The following is an 8,030-nucleotide window of genomic DNA, read 5'->3' on the forward strand; positions in this document are numbered from 1 at the left end:
ACCACCGATTAAAAAAACAAATGTGAATGAGAAACGATTGAGCAAACATAAAAATTAATTTTTTTCTTAATTAGTTTCAAAGATGCATATGAACACATGATCATGGGAGAGAACACAAAAAAATGTTAGGAGAGCTATTTTTTAAGAGAGAGCTTGACGAGAGATTTTTTTTAAGAGAGCTATTTTTATCATGCTCTTCAGACTTTTTTTTTTTGGACTTGGTTGACGCTCTTAACTCCTTTACTAAAAGTATGTCGGAAGACCCTTTTAACTCTGTGAATGTGATCTTCTTCGGTTTCTTCTTCTTTTTTTTATGTGGGTTGTATCTTGACACATTGCTTAGCTCTCAAGCTGCGGCCACTTTGCATTGATGAGTTGCCTACTTGGTCGTCTTTGTTTCTTTTATCACTGAAAACTTTGGCTCTTTGCGCTTGTAACATCTTCAGCTTTCTAACTTGTGAAACTCCTTAAGTCTTTGAATTTTTTTATATCTTAAGACTTCAAAGTTACATTTGTTATTTATATGATATTTTGGTCTTGACTCTTTGATGCTTTGGAGCCTTAATCATCAAATCTTCAAGTCATGGCCTTCAACATGATTTGGGTCATTAACTTGACAATATTGACTTGCTTTTAAAATAGATCTCAAGTGTAATTATGAACTTGTTTTCCGTTAACTAAGTCATCAACTGAGTTCTCCAATTCATTTTTGCGAAAGAGACCTCACAATGGGTAAGAAATCTTTGCCAACTTTTTAATGAGGGTTGACAAGAGATTTTTTTTTGTGAAATTTTCATTCATTCATTCATTCATTCTTTTTTTTTTTTAACCCTTCCTTTCACTTAAATTTTTTTTTTTTTACTCTACTTTTCATTCCATCTTTTTCTTTCACTCCAATGAACATCAAAAGACCTCGAAGTGAGCTTGAAGAAAAAAATTCTTAAAAATTTTATTTTCACCTTGGTGAGTGTCAAAGATCTTAATGAGAGTTCATAGAGGATTTTAGAGAGGTTCTTTTTATTCTTTTTACCCCCAAGAGTGTCAGAACTTCAAGGTGGAATTAGAGAATTTTATGAAAAATTTCTTTTTACCCCAAAAGTGTCTAAACCTCAAGGTGGAGTTAGAGAATCTTATGAAAAATTCCTCTTTATCCCAAGAATGTCAAGACTTCAAGGTGGAATTAGAGAGTTTTATGAGAATTTCTCTTCACCCTAAAAAATGTCAAGACTTGAGGTAGAATCGGAGAATTTTATGAAAAATTTCTCTTCACCCCAAGAATGTCAAGATTTCAAGGTAGAATTAGAAAATTTTATGAAAATTTCTCTTTATCAAAGAGTGTCATGATTTCAAGGTGAAAGTAGAGAATTTCATGAAAAATTCTCTTTACCTCAAAAATATCTAAACCTCAAGGTGGAATTGAGAAGTTTATAAAATTTCTTTTACCCCAAGAGTGTCTAAACCTCTAGGTGGAATTAGAGAATTTTATGAAAAATTTCTCTTTACTCCCAAGAGTGTCGAGACTTAGGTGGAATTAGAGAATTTTTATAAAAACTCTTTTACCCCAAGAGGGTCTAAACCTCAAGGTGGAATTAGAGAATTTCATAGGATTTTTAAAAGAGGTCCAGCAAAAAAAATTACCAAAACACCCTTAATAAATTCATCCATCATTCATATCTTCTTTTTTATCTTCCTTCATTTTTTCCTCTTCTCTTTTTTTTACCTCTTCTCTTTTCCTTAATCATCCTTCATTTTATTTTCCTCTTTTTTTTTCCACCCTTCATTTTTATTTTTCCCTCTTTTCTTTTTCACTCATCCTTCATTTATTTTTATTTTTATTTTTATTTTTGAGATGCTTTGCAAATGCATCATTGTACAAAACTAGTTGAAATTGACAGGTAGAGTTTAGGAAAAATCATAGTCCCTGATTTTGATCCTAGAACAGAATTGATTTCAATACTGCAGTCACACCTAAATCAAACATTGAATCCAAAACTGAAGCGCCAGATACATGGTCTTGGTGTTCAAACACAACATCGATCTTTTGTGATAATAGTTTGGTGTTCATATTGTATTTTTTCCAATTAGTTGATCTTCACTGATGAATAGATCAACCGTGTGAACCAGAAGAAGGCATAGAAGCCTATAGTGCAGAAAAAGATAGAGTGCTAATGATCCTGAGGTGAGATAGGACCGCCACCACCATAAGTAATATTCGCTGCACAACTGGAAATAACAGAGCACGATTGTGATCTCGGCACAGGTGATGATAGGATCAGAAACACAAGGAAGAGGAATCCAAAAATGTAGTATAACTGGTTCAACCAATTTGAAGTAAGAATGAAAAAAAAATCTCAATGAAATACAGCTCCAAAAGGAAAGATGCCTCCGATCAACATTGAGAAGATTGGATTCATGTACCAGGCCTACTCGGATATATGCCTTGGAATTTTGTTTGTCCTCATGGGATTGTCAATAACAGGTTTCTTGAATCCCACATAGCTACTGACAAATACCAAAGGCACTGAAATACCAAACCAAAGCAAAAACAAGCGCAGACATGGTAGTGAAAGGCACAACACAAGAAGACTTCTCACCCCAAATAAGCTCATTTAAGATGAAGAAGACGCCAAAAAACAATTCCGGGACATGAAAGCCGTCTTCAATGTGACTTTCTTTCACTCTGTGCCCTTGAACATTTTGTATAGCCTAGCAGAGGAATAACTAGCAAGTATGGTGCCCATGAAAACCTATAGAAGAAGCATTGATGGTGAAAGGAAACCAAGGACAACGAAAATCATGGTCACAAGCAGCTGAAATTGCATAACTTGCACCCATAAAACTAATATCCATGGCAAGTATAATACATAACCCATATTTGTTATTGCATAGGGAATGAAAAATGTAGTTATTTTTTCTATAGCCTTTCTCTATGAGAGCTTGAACTCCATCGGAAAAACACTGTGAGACCACCCATGCTTGTCCCGACAAACACACCTGCCCGAACCTTGTCAATTTTCTCAAGCTCCGGTGATTCAAGAGCAAGCCCGACGTTTAGAAGCGTCTTCTTCCCGATAACAAGGAAGTACCGGAGGCGATCATCCAACCTCTGATCATTCTTCCTGTTGATGTAACCCTCCGACAAGATGTAATGTCTGTCACCTTGGTTGTTAACTAGGTTGACCGAAGTTTTTGTTTCTCTGTGGACCGTTGACCGAGCCCTTGGATTCCTGACAAAGTTTCATCTCAAGCTGACTTCTCACCCGTGAGCTCCGGTCTTGTCGGGGTTGGTGGGAGAGTTCTCAAGAGCAAGATGTTCTTCTTCTCTTCCTCCTCCTTCTTCTTCTTCTAAATAGCAATATTCCCTTGGAGTTTTGGACTGAAGAGTCCAGCCGTGAGGAGGATCTCGGAGTTGCAGCGCTTTGGATTCGGCAGCGGCGAGGGAGATTGGAGTTTCATCAATTAATTCTTCTTCAAGCTTCAGGTTAGCATCTGGGGTGTTTGTGGATGAAGCTTCTTGTTAGATCTTTCTTCTAAACTTGGTAGTGATTGTTCTTGTGGGTTTGTTGTACGGTTTCCATGTCTTGTTGAGGCATACACCTTAATCTTTTGGTTTAGATGTATACTTATCTTGGTTATAATTCCTGTAAGCTTAAACCTTGGTTTTATGCATCCTTGAAGCCTATCTGGTGTTTGTTTGTGTCTAGCTTGGTTGATATGTTCTATCAGCATGCTTAACTTTGGAGAGTTTCTCATTTGATTATCTTGCTTTGTGAGTATATATATATATATATATATATATATATATATATATCCTGTATGTGTAAATGGAAGTATACATAAGATCTTAATCTTTATTCTGATTTTATTTTGTTAAAAGCGTGACTTTCTTTCTTACATCATTCATGCTAGTGGTGATATTTATACATATGCCGATTTAAATATGCATGACTATTCTGTTGCTTTGTTAGCTTTGAAACTTTTTAATTGTGAGTAAATGATTGTAAGCTTGAGGTTGTGTTAAGCTTGTAGACTTAGTCAAATTTTCTGGTTACTTTTCATGTGTCATCCAAAACTTTGAGTTAGCAAATGAGAACCTTTGGAGTGGGAGTAAACCTTGCTTGTTGACTTTTTGATCATTGCTTAACTATTTAGATAAAAGTTTTCATGCTTGTAAACTTGGAAATTTTGGGTATGCAGCCTTTATGATTCGGTTGTTATTATTATTCACACTTTGGTCTAAGCATGACATCTTGTAATCATATCATGATAGTTTATTATTTTCTTATGTATTTAATTTTGTGGTTAAGATAGCGTGATGCTCTAGTTTTGTTTGAAATCCTCATTATCTAAACTTGGTGTTTAATGATTGGTTTGGTGTTTTACTTAGTGTTTCCTTGGGTTTAGTTGTAGTTAGGCCAGACGAAGGCTTAATTCTAAGTATAGCTTTTGTTGGTTGGATTTTTGTAGCGAGCCCTAGTTCGTGGACTTGGTGAACTGACCTTTTGAGCTACGAGCCCAGGTAGGCTCGCACCGTGTATTTCCGTATTTCTTGCGGTTGTTATTTATTTTTAATTATTGAATTATTTAGTAAGTTGTTTTTATTTATTTATTTACTTACTTGTCATTTATTTTATTTATCTATTTATTTAATTGATTGCATTATTTAATCGGTATTTCCTCAGTCTGTATTTTGTATTTATGTGGTTTTAGTACATCTCCATTCTTGGCTCGCCTATCCTAGGAGAGTAAGTCCTAGCCTGTGTCACATGTAGCTCATAGTAGCGCTCACTCTGATCCCGAGTCAAGATCCAAATTTGTACGTTGATATTATGTTCCATTCGCTACGACTTCGCGATCCGATGATCGACCTCATCGCTATTGATTTATGTTATTCTGACAGAGATGCGTAAAAGACCTGCTACGCGTGTTTTTCATATTTTTGGTTATTTCTGTATTCTGCGTATTTTTTGCGTTATGTATGAATTATGATTTATTATTCTGCAGTATCTGCTTTATCTATTGTTTCTCAGCGATCCCATCGGGCCCTTGTGGCTCATGCACTCTAGTGAATTCTATTCTCATGTGAGAAGATCGAAAGTCTAGGATCGGGGAGGAGGGTGTCTGGAGTCGTATGCTTTTGACAAGTATCTTTAGTGAGTGCACTTTTCTCGTGAGTAAGGCTTATATTTTGACTGTATCTATGATTTACAAACTGCTTAGTTTGTCTCTGCATTTCTGTAGGACCCTGTTAAAAGCCGTATTTTTGTCATTTTCAGCTTTATGTTATCCCTATTTGTAGTTACAGACACTGCTCGTATTACGCTTGTTAGGGTTGACTTTGACTAGGTTAAATCGCGAGGCCTTGCACCCAATGGGGCCCGATCCGATTGGATGCGACCGATTTGTCGGTGACCCTGCTGTGGGGTTGAGGCGTGACACAAGAACCCTCGGATACTGCCCGCGAACCTCATCGAAACTTAGGCGCATCAAATCGATCATTTAGTCCAATCCCACTCTCCCGCTAAAAGCCGACCGTAGTAGGGATCCACGTCGTTGCGAAAGATGGAGACGAGTCCCATCTCCATGATCACAACCCACTTCTTCGGATACGTTTCCCACTTCGACAATCAATAAAGCAGTGACGCGTCTGTGATCGGCTGGAGAAGGAATGAAGTGGTGGCGCATATATAGACGTCCGGCCGACTCGGTGCAGCGCCGAGCATAAGCCCGAAACCATCGGGCGAGGCGCAGCTGGCATGACCCGCGAACTTGCCGATGATCTTGAGGGTGAAAGCAGATCGAGAACTTTGCTCTAGACTTGGAAGGCGGAGAGGATTCGGTGGACCGACGTACAGCGAAGCTAGGGTTTCTAAGCTCGAGATCGAAACCATTCGTCGGCGAGCGAGCGATGAACACGAGAAAGAGAGAGTTGAGAGAGCTCGAGTTCTCTACAATGGAGAAGAGAGAGAGCACAAGGGAAAGAAGAAATGCATGCATATGCGTACATGTGTTTCTCTTTAAATGTATAGAAAAATTATATATATTTTTCTAGAGAGAGAGAGAGTGAGCATGAACGAGAGAGAAATGAAATACATGCTAAACTTGTAGAGTAATGCTATATATTATGAATGAGTTTCACGAAATGCTCCCGACCAAAGTGGCAATCGGGTTTTCTCTTTCCCTAATCGGCATGATTAAAAATAAATATGTAATTTTCATGAAGCCTCTAATCTTTTCCCCTTCAACCATCGCCATGCCATCTTCGCATCATCACGTTTGCCCATCATCGCGCCGCCACCCTGCACTTGTCGCTAACCCATCAACCACACCGTGGCAGTTTGTTGCCAACCGTCCCGTTAATGAGACATCTATCCACGGTCGAGCAACTCACTCGGCTACAAGAGGGCTCTCGACGGAGATTGGTTGTGGTGAGAGAGGGTTGGATGGATTTGGAGTGGAGGAGAGGAAGGTGAGCTTTCTACGGGAGGTTTCAGAGAGGTGGACGACAATGTTGAAGTGCTGAGATGAGGATGGCGATGATGGAGGGATGGTGAAGATGGCGAAAGACTTGCATCCATCGACGAGCTTCAAGCTCGAATTGTCGTGAAGAGATTGTTACGCATCTCTTACTACCGATCGAAATCAAAATAATTAAAAACAAGAATCTAGAAATTGCATGGATTGGGATCGGCGGAAAAGAATTGGGGAAGCCTACAAGCACCACTTGGCGAAGAATGAGAGAGAGTTCAAGGGTTTTTGGCGATGGTGATGCTTGGCTTTAAAGATGATGACAGTCTTTCTTTCTAATTTATTTTTAAGGGAAAAATAGAAGAAACTCTTTCAACGATGAAGTTGTTGGACTGAAAAAAAGGAAAAATAAATAAGAATGGGTTGTTTTTTTTTTAAATTTTGTTGGAAGAAACTCTTTCACATCCACAGTTTGATAATACCAGCCATGAAATCACATTTTTTTTTTATTTTTAATCATGCTGATTAGGAAAGAGAAAACCAGCTGCCACCTTGGTCGTGTGAGTATTTCGTGAAACTCATTTGTAACATATAGCATTACTCAAACTTGTATCATGGTTGTATGCATGTGCATGAATCTTTTTTTTCTCTTTAAACGCATGCAAAAATCATATATAATAATTTTTTTTTTAAAAAAAAAAAAGTGGAAATTGCCAAAAAAACCCTTTAAGTTTGTAAATTGCCAAAACACCCCTGCTAGTTTTGAAAATCCCCAAAACCCTCCTTTTAAAGTCTATGTTTTCAAACCCCAAACCCTCGTAACGGATGAACGGAGTGAGTTTCAAATTTTGGACTAAAATGCCCTGCAATGGGAGTCGGGTCATACCATCTCGTCCATTTGAGAGGAAGCGGTGTTTTCCGTGAGGAACCCGAGAGACCTAATTTATTGGAGCCGCTTAATTGCTTTTTCTCAACTCACGCCTTCGCCTTCCATTCCAGTCGTCTCCCGGGTCGTCTCACTGCCAAGCCTCCGTGAATTGGCATTTCATCGCCTTTTCCTTTCCACCCCGAGATTCTCAAGGAGAAGTCCCCTCAAGCAACTAGCTAGCATTTCACCGCTTGTAATCTAAGGTGATTGAGTATGGTTTTTACGTTAACCTGCTCACATAAAGAAAGATTTTTGCTTTTGCTTTTGTGCTCCCTGCTTTTGTTGGAAGATATCAAGTCCTGCAGGGATTTCTCTACCGGGGTTTTGTTAGTCTCATAGGGAGATTTCTGCTAGGGTTTTGTTTTGATTATGATTTTCAGACGATACACTATCTAAATAGTTTTTCGATTGTTATGATTTTGTGTAATATTTATAATGTACATTTCCCGCTTTCGCTTGACATATGGTTGCAGCTTTTACAAACGAGGGTCGACGCTTAAGAAAATGAGATGTTACAGCTTAACATTTGTTGTCTCTGCTTAAGTATTCTCGCCTGCTTAACAAAACTGGGTCTCTCTGCTAACATTTTATATCTCGCTTAATAACTCGAGAGTTTACCGCTTAAAACCTTATA

At 38.2% G+C, this 8,030-nt stretch overlaps 1 pseudogene; it reads right to left on the reverse strand.

Moving 5' to 3' along the window:
* Positions 1–2,081: 2,081 nt before the first annotated feature.
* Positions 2,082–5,891, reverse strand: LOC120268649 (annotated as a pseudogene).
* Between the last annotated feature and the right edge of the window lie 2,139 nt (positions 5,892–8,030).

The sequence above is a fragment of the Dioscorea cayenensis genome, chromosome 9, assembly GCF_009730915.1.
Source record: "Dioscorea cayenensis subsp. rotundata cultivar TDr96_F1 chromosome 9, TDr96_F1_v2_PseudoChromosome.rev07_lg8_w22 25.fasta, whole genome shotgun sequence".
In the NCBI taxonomy this organism is placed as follows: domain Eukaryota; kingdom Viridiplantae; phylum Streptophyta; class Magnoliopsida; order Dioscoreales; family Dioscoreaceae; genus Dioscorea; species Dioscorea cayenensis.